We start from the raw sequence: 12,545 nt of genomic DNA on the forward strand, positions 1-12,545 counted from the left end.
CGACAACCGTTCTGATGATGATGATTGGAGTTTTAATGGCGCATCGACAACACAGGTCATAATGCGCCAACACTGTGATTAAAAAGTGACTAGTTAAAAATAGGTGGGATGTTTAAAAAAGAGAGAAAGAACTGATAAAATGAAAGCATAGGACTACAAAAGATGTGCAATTCCAATGTCTTTTAAAAAATTGAAAACTCTACTAAAAGTGATGATAGCATCATCACCCAGCAATAGCGCTGGAGACAACCGTTCTTATTGGCAGCCGCGTAAACTCGTGCCCTACGTAGGGAAAGGTGGGGCAAGATGAGACAGAAATTTGCAATTAAATATCGATTTTTTCTTTTCGTGTTTTTTTTTTAAAGAAGAAAAACTAGCCATAGGCGAATCCTCAGAGGTCTAGAGCTTCTGATCTGTAAATCAGAACGGACGTTCAATTTTCAATTGAATTGAATGTTCAATCAAGAACAAGAAATTCAAAAATGTAAATTGTCTCATCTTGCCCCGGCCCTGGGGGTAAGACGAGACATCGCGTGGGGAAAGATGAGACACGCCGTGGTAATGAACTATACAAATTAGTTTCTGCAATCCAAGCAGCTACAGAGCCCCCTTGAGCTCACAGCCCACATTATGTGCAATAAACTCACACGGAACCCGGTGCTATTTCCCTCCACTGTCCTTTGCAAACTAGGCACCGCCGGTCTGATGTGTCGCTGGTCGCCCGCTTTTGAGTGCGCTTCTGCTTCGCTAGAAATATCCTAGGAAACAGGAAAATCTGCTGGAAAATCCTAGGCAATATGCAAAAAAAAAAAAAAGAAAAAAACGAGAGGAATCTTTGAGGAACAAGAATAAAGCCACATGATAGTTGACGTACAGTTTCCAAATTACATTCAATTTAAATTGCATTAACTTTAAATTACATTAAGTTGTCGCGTCTTGCCCCGTACATATAATCGGATGCATTAATTTTTCAGTTAAACACCGGATAACCGAGTGCCCATATTTCGCATATATCTAGATGAATGAATAAGGAAATAGGATGTGTACTTACATTGACAGAATAAGCCTGTGACACGCTGCTGCACAGCTGACAAGAAAAAGGACTATAGAAAATCGAGCCATTTTTGCGGGTCTTTACATTTCAGGCAGAAGTAACTGATTTTTGTTCTCTTTAACGCAAGCACCAATACGGACAATTATGACGTACAATAAAGCACGACATGCAGAGCCACCTATGATTTAAGTCTCAAGCGTGGAGCAACGCGTCTCTGAGACAGGCGGCGTCGAGCAAGAAATGTCTCATCTTGCCCCGTGTCTCATCTTCCCCACCTTACCCTATATGTGTATACGCAACTCGCCTGTACCGTGTGCGGTGGTTTATCTTTTATAACGTTTTAAAATCTTTCCTATTCTCGTGACGCTCAACTTTTCGAACTGGCATCCCGATTTATAAAACGTATTCACGTAAAAAAAGGGAGAAGAAAACGGAGCAGAAAGCTCCCACCGAAATCGAAGTGTTCAATTCGGTCAGCTCCAACGTTCCCATGCCTGGAAATAAATGCGTCAAGTGGAATGTCGCCATGACGCGATCTTGATACCTAATCTATCCGAAACAAAGTGAAATATATTAAGAAGACATACAGCGAATATTACTGTTCGATACATTCAGGGTGAGATCATTTTAGTCAGACAAAGTTCTGCAGCGTATATACACACCTGCTTCCAAGTGCGTCTTTGACCGCTTGGACGAAAGAAAGTCCAATATGTTGACGCAGCTTTGTCGGGCAGGACCACCACCACGAGCGGGAGGGCTTCACTTCGCACAAAGCCACGTACAGTTGGCAGAACATGAATGGTTTGTAGGAGAAAGTGTCATCGCACACCCAGTAATGGGATGCATTCCGAGATCCAGATGTGACGAAAATGCTAGCAATGGTGGGCTTGAGTACTCCAAAAACAGGAACGATCCAGGCGTTCGCGTTCGGATGTTTCCCTGGGATCCCCGATCTTTGGCTGGTACGCTGTTCGGAGCGAGCTGTGGGAAAGAAGCACATTCGACGACTCCTGCTTACTTGGCTGTACACTTCTTTTCAGTTCAAAAAATCAAACAGCACCAATCGCAGCTGCCACATCACGAAGCAGCTCTCTGCGATAGAGGAAATAGAGACCTTTATGCTTGGCAACATCCATTCTGCAGTATAATATTACCAACAACTTTCAGGGCTGCATTCAGACACTACTGAAGAGCGTTGCATGGGAGAGACAAGTAAATGAATCCACAATCGTCTCAAATAATAGGCATGGCCGGTTCCAGGTGGACGCGGCAGTTTGGCCGTATTTTAAGTCGCCTACAGAGAAGGGGATGAGCGTTTTGCACAACGCGGAACAGATGCACTTCTAAGTAATCCGAGCTAATTACTTTCCTGGGCTCGCAAACCAACAAGAAATAACGCAAAAAAAATCAATGAAAATGTGAAAGATAGATATAATTTTGTGAAAGAAACGCAAACATAATGCGCCCTGAGCTCTATTTATTTGTTGCCGTATCTCTCCCGTTGAGGCCGCGTTCCGGAAAGAGGACGCCTTTTTGCACTTTCTGTCCTTCGGAGGTTATGAACCACCGTATAGGCACCTTCTCCTCCCCCCGCTGTGCATTTGCTCCGAACGTTCAAAACCTACAATCGTTTTTCCATGGATATAAGAATTTGGAGGTCATGGGCGTTTGGAGGTTGCAGGTTACTCTATACACTGCTTCAAGGATTCCCCCCTTTTCCATTGCACATTGCAGTACCCATGCGGCGTGATGAGCAGTCTCGTCATTTGAGGCTGTACAGGAAGGAAGGTCCTTCAGTCCGAATGTTGGAAAGTCCTCGAGCAGATCTCGAGCACGTCGACGTGAAGGGACATGATAAAACGGGCGTGGCATCCCGTCTCAACTACACTCTTAAAAATGAACTTCACCACATAGCACGCTCCTAGCCAACCATCATCCCGAATGACAACGTTCTCGCCCCTGATTTGCTGAAAACGTCAGGAGGAGCCTATTTTGTGCCATTATGCACGGCACAAAATAGGCTCCTCCTCCCGTTTTCAGCAAATCAGGGGCGAGAACGTTATATCATTCGGGATGATGGTTGGCTAGGAGCGTGCTATGTGGTGAAGTTCATTTTTAAGAGTGTACCCCATCTCATTCCCCGACACTGTTTCCTCCGTGTGTCAATTCCACCTGTGACAGTTTCTGCGTAGGGCAGTAGGCTGCGTCTCAAAAAGGAAAGGAGACTTCCTTTCCTTTTTGAGTTTTTTTTTTCTTTTTTTTTCAGTTTGTAGCAAACTGTATCTTCGGCAGCAAACATGACGCTAAAAAATGGAAGATTAACGACCACGGCGTGCCTAATGTGCCTTCACAAACACCGAGGAAAATCTGGGGCGATAAAATATGTGTGTGTGTGTGTGTCATCTCCTGTGCATACCCCACCGTTGTCTAAAAAACATGTTCTGAATTGCTTTAGAAATGAATACCTTTGAAAAATTAAGACGTCATTTTCTTTGGTGTTACGAATACAGAGGCAGCATTTTCGAAAAATAATGTAGTGATGTGATGTGATAGACGAAGAAGTGTAAAATAATGTTCGTAGCATTTTGATTGAACTGGACGATTTTGGCTGCGAAACGTAACTAGCCTTGTAGATCGGTAATCTTTAATGTCGAAATGAGCGCTCCGTATATGCTGGAGTAGATGTAACAGTCATTACAGAGATCTGAAGTCACTGAAGTGAAAAGTGATGTTATTTGACAGAGGCGGACAGTTTCGGTTGTTGTTGTTGTTGTTGTTGTTCTTAAGTGTTGAGAGAGGTCAGCCAATATTTGGCTTGCTACTCTTCAAAAAGAAAAAGAAAATGTTTCGGTTTCGCTGTGCCGACTCCGCTCGAATCCCCCCCCCCCCCCTGCGCCGATTCGTTTACCTTACCAAATGATACTGCTCGCACTGAAAATACACTAATGGAATAGCATATCCCTTCTTACTAACCCATGGTCCAGTTTTTTTGCAAGATCCCTGTAAAAACCGAGAAAGCGGCGGAGAATCGTGTGGTTAGGCTTCACTCAGGTGTCTTGGTCAGGACAATGTCTCCACTGCTGCTTCCTGTGACAATAAGTGTGGAAAAATTATAATAGGTGACCTACTGTTACGTGAAAGAAAAACAGTTCGATGATATGACAAAAGTCTGCCCCACGGGTCGGGTAGTGTCAGTATCAAACAGATGGATGAACAATTTTACTGCCCGACACCAATTCTGCCAGCATTCTCGGGATAGCGGTGAAGCACTAAAATAAGATAAATAAGAAAACAAAACAACAACAACAATAGGAATCGTCGTACGCAGGTGATCATGTGCCACATACCTCCACAGTCCCCCCGTATCACGTATGATACAAAAGTTCCAGAATTTTTTCCAAGAAAACGATGCATCGCAGACGGCTGTGCCGAATGTAGCACATGCGATAGGGTGTCCTTAGGCGACATGTTTTCAGAAAAGGCTGACAGATGGCATGCAAGTCGCGGGGGAGACGTCAAGATGGAGGTGCCCGCGCAAAGTCGAACCCGTGCACGGAGGTCCAAGTAAGTTTATGATATTTATTTGTTTACAGGTCTTTATTGTTGTCGAAAAGTGATTGGAGAAGAAGGCAGACACGTCAATTTGATGAATTAGGCCCAATTTAGGAGCACGAGCGCAATATTAGTGATCAACACAGGATTTTGTATCGTGTATCAAATCTGCCGCACGGGGACACTCTGCTGACAATTAGGAAATTAGTGCGCATTGCGAAAGAATGATTTGGTTTGCCTATTTGTCTAACGTTCGCCTGTGTTTTACCTTTCTGCTTTCTTTCTGATACAAGGAAAGACTGAATGAAGAAGAGATCCTTGCCGCGCTCTTCAATGGGGATTCAGAAATGGAAGGTGCCGATGAGGAGAGTGAATATGAAGCGTCTTCTTGTTCAGAAGAAGCAGAAGACGAGGAAGAAAAGTGCACCGGCACAGACGGAAGCGAAAAGGAAGCGGGCCGTTTGTTCTGGAAACACAGCACATTCCCCGCTTGACCTCGTAGATTGAGCATCGCTATTTACAAGATAGTATTGCGTTTGTGGGATATCATGACCGTGCCCTGTTGTGCCGTTTCCTGCGAATCCTGGGAACAGCTTAGGTAATGTTGGAGGCCATGAGGAGCTGCCAGGAGAGCCATTCGACTGCTTTACGAAGTATATTCCCGAGAGTTGCTTCGAGGATATGGCCTTCTTTACAAACAAGAGGCCAATCAAAATAACAGGAAGAAGCTGTGGAACCACAGCCGCTGAACTAAGGAAGATGTTCGGTGTGAGCATAGCCATATCATGTCTTGGGGTGAATGTAAAATATTTCTTTGCTTCAACGGGAGTCGCAATTGTTACAAGGAGTTGCACACCCGGAAACAATACAGAGCTTACCGAGAGAGAACTACATAGAAGGGACAATCACATACAAGGCCTCAAGTTGCCTAAGAAATTAACGACGAAAGATGGAAGTCACTGAAATGGTTAGTCAGCTGTAGGACTCGAACCCACATCTTCTGGATTACCGGTCCAGGGCTCTACCAATTGAGCTAAGCTAACACGCCTTCTCAGCGACTTCCAGGGTGCGTCATCTGAAGGGACAAACCAGTCACTCTCTCTCACTCATCCTCCTTTCACTCTTACATTTTTGCACACTCATACACACATTCATACGACAGGCATCGACGCAAGCGGTAATTGTTGAACAAGAGAGGACTGATGTTCTGAGGCTGGAACAACATAGAACTTCCCGAAATTACCTGTTATGTCAGAAACGAATATTTTTCGTCGGTTAGAGCACAGTGTGTCAAAGTAAGCCCACCTTTTGCAGACTGTATCATTCGGCACGTTTTTATCAATGAAAAATAAACTCATAGATGAAGAACTATCGTTTCATAAATGTCTCTGCAGTGACCCACAGCATCTCATATGATGCACTCAGAAAGTACCCGAAGGCATCGGAACACGCTCTAGACAAAAAATGGGCATATTGTCGGGGTCCCATCACGCACGGTAATGCGTGTAAACTCGCGCTGATTCCTCCCTATTTGCGTCGGGACTGAGGAGAAAAATAGTTGTAAATTCTAATACTTATTTCACTTATATGATGATGTTCGGTTACCTTGGGTATTGCCGAGTTGCATGCTAAGTTTTTATCAAGTCTACTAGGTTCAAAGACCGCTGTCATTGAAAATGCGAAAGATTCTTCTCTCTGAAAATGGTTGCTTGGTGAACGTACGCCGATCAGCTAATGCAGTTGTTTAGCAAGAGTGATCATTTTTCCGTCACAGGTATAATAATTACATAAAATAGACACTGTTGTTCGCGATTGAGGAACCTGTCTTGGAAGGGGGAAAATGTTCTCTATCAGTAGATACTTATTGTGGGAATGTACCTTGTAGACATTTGCGGGTGTGAAGAAAAAAGAAAAGAAAAGAAAAAAGTGACTCGGATGGGTACGAATGGGTTTACGTATTCATGTCTGGTACCATCGCAAGGGGAAAATCATCCTTTATTCCGATGCTTGTTCTGTTGTGCTCTCTTCCGAAGAAAGGGATATGTAAGTAACGAGATCAAACAAAGAAACAGCCCGCGGATAACTATCGACGCAAAATCGCGCGAAAACTCCTTGACGGCTTGACCGCGCGTCCGAGGCTCTGGAAAGAGTGAGAGACTATACAGCGGCGCGCGCTAGAGGTGGAGGGGGAAAAGATCTGCGTTTTTCGCGGGTTTTTGCCGTTTGGCTTGCGATGTGTTTGTCTATTCTTTCAGAGAATGGTGTTGATGTTACTTTTTGCGACTTTCTTCGAGTTCAGTGCCACGAGGAATCTTGTTAAGCCTTTGAGAAAGTGGTGGTGGTGCCTGTCGTTGCTACGAGATTCATTTGTATTTCTGCAACCAGTACTCCCAATGAAAAAGAATATTTCTGTTGCGAATTACGACCAAAGTTAACGGCTACATCCACTCACGGTTAAGACAGTAATGTTTGTTCACTACATCTCCTCTGTCACCAAAGAAAACGTTTTTGTACGGATAAAATAATGGCATTACTTGAGAATAAGCATGAACTTTGGCAGCGTTCACACGGGGCAACTTTTTCCAGCAACTATGAGCAACTTTGGAGTTGCTGTCAGCCGGCAACCTCCAGCAACTCGAGTTGCTCAGAGTTGCTGCGAATCGCTCCCAGACCGGTGGTGGTGGTGGTGGCGATAGGGCTTGCCGTTGTCGGCCTCACGTATGTGGGCAACGTATGGGGGAATGTGCGTCCTGGGCCGACTTCTAAGGGAACTGTGCCGACATGTGTCTCAAAGCGTCAGAGGGAAACCCCAGACAGGACAGCCGGCACCAGGATTCGAACCCGGGTACCTCCCAGTCTCAACGTGACATGGCCAGCACGCTAACCACTGAGCCACGGGAGCTGGTTCTCCCAGACCGAAAACTTGAGAAGTTGCTCGTGCACTGGCCAATCAGAAAGGGGAGCATTGCCACGTGACTCCCGATGGCGTTGTGTATTTCGTTGTGGGTTCATGGGTTCAAATCCTGCAGGTGCAGCCGAGAGATAACATTTTCTTTTTTTACGAACTTCACGGAAACATATCAGTTGCCACTTCTGGAAGGCAATAATGATCTATTGGGGCAATAAAAGTGACTGAAATTTGATAAACAGCAGCTAAAGAAAAGATTTCACCAGTTCAATTCGAACCCACATTGTCCGGTCGCCATAAGGTTGCTTGTGGGTGGAGCTACCGAGTTGCTGCGTGTGAACGCGGACTTATTGCCTCAAGAATATTGTGGTTTCATAGGGGTGTAATGCTAATAGACGGCTGTTAAATATCCTGAATGTTAAATATCCTGAAGACGGCTCTTCTTTGCTTTGGGTATTGGGTGTGTGTGAGAGTCAATGTATAATGTCACGAGTCAAGATGTCATTCCGCGTTACGTGAAACTGTTCTAAAACCTCTTCGAATCAACCCATTACTCACCTGTGCATTACACCGTTTATTTTGACCACTTTTTAGAAAACATTCCGGTTTTGGTTCTATGCAAGGTGAACGGAGGAGTAGTCCGTTTGCACCTGGAATTCATACGGGGAGCGTACTGCGTAGAGGTTATTTCGGTAACTGTATGAAAAGAAAAGAGAGATGAAAGTACGCTACGGGAAAGCATGCGTTTTTCTGCGTTTCTGTGATTAGCAGGTATGTTTCAATACAGCCAGTATGTTTCAACCAACACGCCCTTTTCGTTTTTCGTTGATTGCATAGCAGTATGCGATCAACGACATTTATTCGTAGAGAGCTTTTGCCATCTACTACAAGTAATTTTATAAAATTTAACTTGAAAGATATTTAATTTCCTGAATCGAACTACGAAATTTGCCAAGGCGATGTAACGTGTCTTGCCAGAAAAAGGAAAATTTTCATGTCCGATTTACCCCATTCCATTACGAAGCACATTCCCTACGGTATTGAAGTTGGTAATATAATGATAGTGAGGCCACGTCCATCTGCTCACTGGAACATTTCATTGGTTATTTGCCTGTCTCCTTACGGAATCTGCGAGTCTTCCTCTCTGCCCGGCGATTTTGTTCAGTGATTACCATTGTATCAGAGTATAGTCGGTAATGTATCTTTTAATAGAATGAGATAAATGTGAGATGCGCTTTCGGTGTATAAGAAAAACGTTACATTCACTTTACAGACTTCGGAGTTTAATTGATGCGTTCGAATAAACTGGATAACATTGATAAAACGAATTCTAAGTGGCGAAAGTTCCCTACAGATGAATATTTCTGCCTGCATATTCCCCCAGCGTTCCCTCTATCTTTGACATGATTACTAAGACATCCTGTAAATTGGCTTTTATACTACCCCCTTTGTTCCGAAATGTTCATCAGCTGCAGCCAATTGTCGTGCTTGGATAGCAAAGCCGTAATTTGATAGCAGAAGCGAAAGTTTTTCAAACGTGCCGTTCTCGATGGTATTCACGTTAAGCTGCGTACCTCCCATCGTGAGAACGGACCTCAACACAAGAACGACGCGCACAAACAAGAGGTATTGTTCGTGCTTCTTTCTCGCTCCCAGTGTCGTATTTGTTTTGTTTTTTCTGGGCCTCATAACGGTGTCCGTTTCAGTGGTTATTTTTCTTCTTTTTTTTTTTTTTCAAACGTGCTTGGAAGGCTCACTTTCAGGACATTTGAGTTTTCCAGATCGCTGCAAAAAGGGTAAAATGACTTAATGGAGAACTTTTTGAACTTGTCTAGTTCCCTGCACCAGCGTGCTTAGCAGAGAAGAAAACTACAGAACTTGCATTTGTTCCAGTATGCGGATTCCACTCGGCTTTTGTCATATTTGTCATTGCGGTTCTGTGTGACAAACAAAATGTACGGAGAGCTAAGTTAAATGTTGTAACAGGTTTTTATCATAAACATAACGATGTCACAGTTATTTATAGAACGATTTCTGTGGAAGCAGTTCAATCTTACTTCATAATGTCCAGTTATGATATTCCACGCGCGCTACGACACACACGACAACGACGACAACAATCAATCAATCGATCAAATAGAGTTTATTGTTGACCAAATAATATGCATACATTTAATATACAGATGGAGGTCCTATAGTTAAAAACCACGAGTTTTTTCAGGACCTCCTATTATTAACACAATTTGAACAGTAAGCAACAGAGGGAGCCTAATAAATGAGAATTTTTCAGAATGTACACGAGTATTAAAGAAAATCAGTTTGAAGAAAACATAGTAAGGCAGCCTTAAAGGCTGGAAAGTTCGTGATGGTCCTAATATGTAATGGTTGAGTTCCATGTTTTAGCAGAGTAATTAGTGAACGTAAAATCGCCATAATTCGTTCTCGATGTTTGAAGTGATAAATGATGTTGAAATGAGGCGCGTGTGTAGGCCATGTTACGCTTAAAATTTAATTGAACGTGCGGTATTACTAGTTTCCTGTTAAGAATTTTATTTGCTAACAACATTGACCGAAACAGTACTGATTTGTTCAGTGGTAAAATGTTCATTAGTGGATATGAAGATCTAATGCTTTCGCCCTTTTTCAAGCGTAGCATGGTGCGAATGGCGGTGTTCTGTGTCATCTGGAGTGGGTGTAAGGATGTTTTGTATGTATTGCCGTATATGACGCTGCAGTAATCGAGGCGGGATTGAATGAATGAGTTGTAGATGATCAAGAGTGATTTGATTGGTAATATATCTCGTAGCCTGTATAGTGTACCGATAACGGGATAAATGGTTTTGCATAGATGGTCAACATGGTAATGCCAGGAGAGGTTCGGATCGATTATGACGCCGAGAAACTTTGTGTGATTAACCTGCGTTATTACTCTGTCAAAGAAATGTAAGCTGACATTATCAGAGCTCAGCTTTTTGTTCTTTGGTTGAAATATTATGTATGTTGTTTTACTAAAGTTCGCTATTAACTTATTTTGTGCATGCGACATTTGATGCATGACGTTATTTGTAAAATATATACGTCCTTAATAGTGCATCCAGAAACGAATAAAGTTGTATCATCTGCGTACAAGATAGTTTTACACGTAAGTTGAATGGGCAAATCATTGATATAGACTAAGAAGAAGAAAGGACCTAATATTGATCCCTGTAGAACTCCCAGTGTGTTACTTAGAGAATTAGAGGTAAACCGCTCGAGAGAGACATACTGACACCTATTCGCAAGATAGCTTCTGATTAGTTCTAGTGGTAATCGTCGCGTAACATCGTCAGCGTTCTTCGTCGCGTCTCTGGAATGTCGTGGGGCCCTACTTGTGCTGACCTTAGGTTTGTCCACTGCTCCCTTGTACTTGGAACGCTGCGCTACAGCCTCCCCATCTTACATGGGGAGGCTTCGCGTCTGCCTGGGCGTCCCTAAGACGACAGAGACCGTCTCCGTTCTCGCAGAGGCGAGGGAGTCACCGATGCCCACCTTGCGTGACAAGGATACTCTCCGCATCTACACAAGGTACCGGACACGTCACCCGCACCACTACTTGGCAGATATCGCCATGGAGTGCCCATCGTCCGCTTTCGGGTCCTGCGTTCTGCGACTGAGGACGTCTATTCCCTTGCCCTCGAACATGCCGTCTCATCTCTCTCCCATGTGGACCCTCGCTACTCCTCCCGTGTACTCCAGCATCCCTGGCGCCTTCAAAAAAGGCGACCACCGTCCAGCCGCTTTGCTCCAACTCGTGCTGGAACACCTTAATAACGTGCACTCCCGAAGAATAGCGGTCTACACGGACGCGTCGGTCTCCGCGGGCGCCTCAACTGTAGCCGTTGTTGTGCCTTCAGAAAATTACGAACTAGCGCTCAAGCTTCCTCACGAGACATCCTCCACCGAAGCAGAGCTCGCCGCCATCAATGAAGCCCTGAAACTTATATCAACGAGGCCCCCAAACAACTGGACTGTGCTTACGGGCAGCAAGGCGGCGCTGCAAATATTATCTTCTCCTTGTTCCAAGATCGTCACAGACATCTGCTCCCTAGCCCTCACGGCATACAGCCGTCTCACCGCATCCGGCCACAGCGTGTGGCTTCAATGGGTCCCCAGCAGAGGTGGGGAAATTACTTTTATTTTGTAACGCATTACCATTACTCATTACTTGTATAAAAATCTAATGCATTACATTACTCATTACTTTTTGGATGTCAGTAATACATTAGTAATGCCATTACTTTAACGAAGTAATGACATTACTTTGGCATTACATTTACGTTTCAGAGCATAAGCCTCCAAGATGCTATGCATAAGTTTTTCCTTGCGTTTTTTGGTATAGGCAATAGCCACCCGAGTATCCCCAAATCGGTTTCACTAAATCCCCGCAGAAGCGAGTCTGATAGGCAAAAACTATATATAAGGTTTATTGCAGATGATGCCTTTTCTAGCATTATGGAGCCGGCGGACGAAGCCCAGCCTACAGTTCTGTGCTGGCAGAAAAACTACCTCTGACAGATCAAGAGAAACTAACACCGTACCGTACCAAAACAGCGAATCACCACAGCAATTGTTACGTGTTACCCTCATAGAGGCTGTGTTTCTGTTTCATTGATTATCCTTTATTCCAAATGCGCACAGGAGAAAATCGGTGATGTCATCATGTAGACACTTGTGACACACACCGCCCACTGTTGAACTCTTGCAGAATTTCCCAGGCTGCGCCTTTCTCTTTCCTTGTTGCCCTGTGCTCATTGTTAAAGGCGGGTTGAAAAGAACCTGGATGTTCCCAATCTTCACTTGGCCCAGAGAACATTCGACAAAAGTCATGAGTAATGCCACCCTGCATTACACAGTCGAAATGTAATGCATTACCATTACTCATTACTTGCTGGCAAAATGTAATGCATTACCATTACTCATTACTTGCTGGCAAAATGTAATTCATCGTCATAGGAAAATTTAATGAGACAGGTATGAGACAGGTATGGTCAC

At 44.0% G+C, this 12,545-nt stretch overlaps 1 non-coding gene across 1 annotated transcript; it reads right to left on the minus strand.

The window, feature by feature from the left end:
• Positions 1–5,576: 5,576 nt before the first annotated feature.
• Trnat-ggu (transfer RNA threonine (anticodon GGU)) lies at positions 5,577–5,649 on the minus strand. The gene has a single exon. It is a non-coding gene; the product is annotated as a tRNA-Thr (tRNA).
• Between the last annotated feature and the right edge of the window lie 6,896 nt (positions 5,650–12,545).

This window comes from Ornithodoros turicata, chromosome 3 (assembly GCF_037126465.1).
Source record: "Ornithodoros turicata isolate Travis chromosome 3, ASM3712646v1, whole genome shotgun sequence".
In the NCBI taxonomy this organism is placed as follows: domain Eukaryota; kingdom Metazoa; phylum Arthropoda; class Arachnida; order Ixodida; family Argasidae; genus Ornithodoros; species Ornithodoros turicata.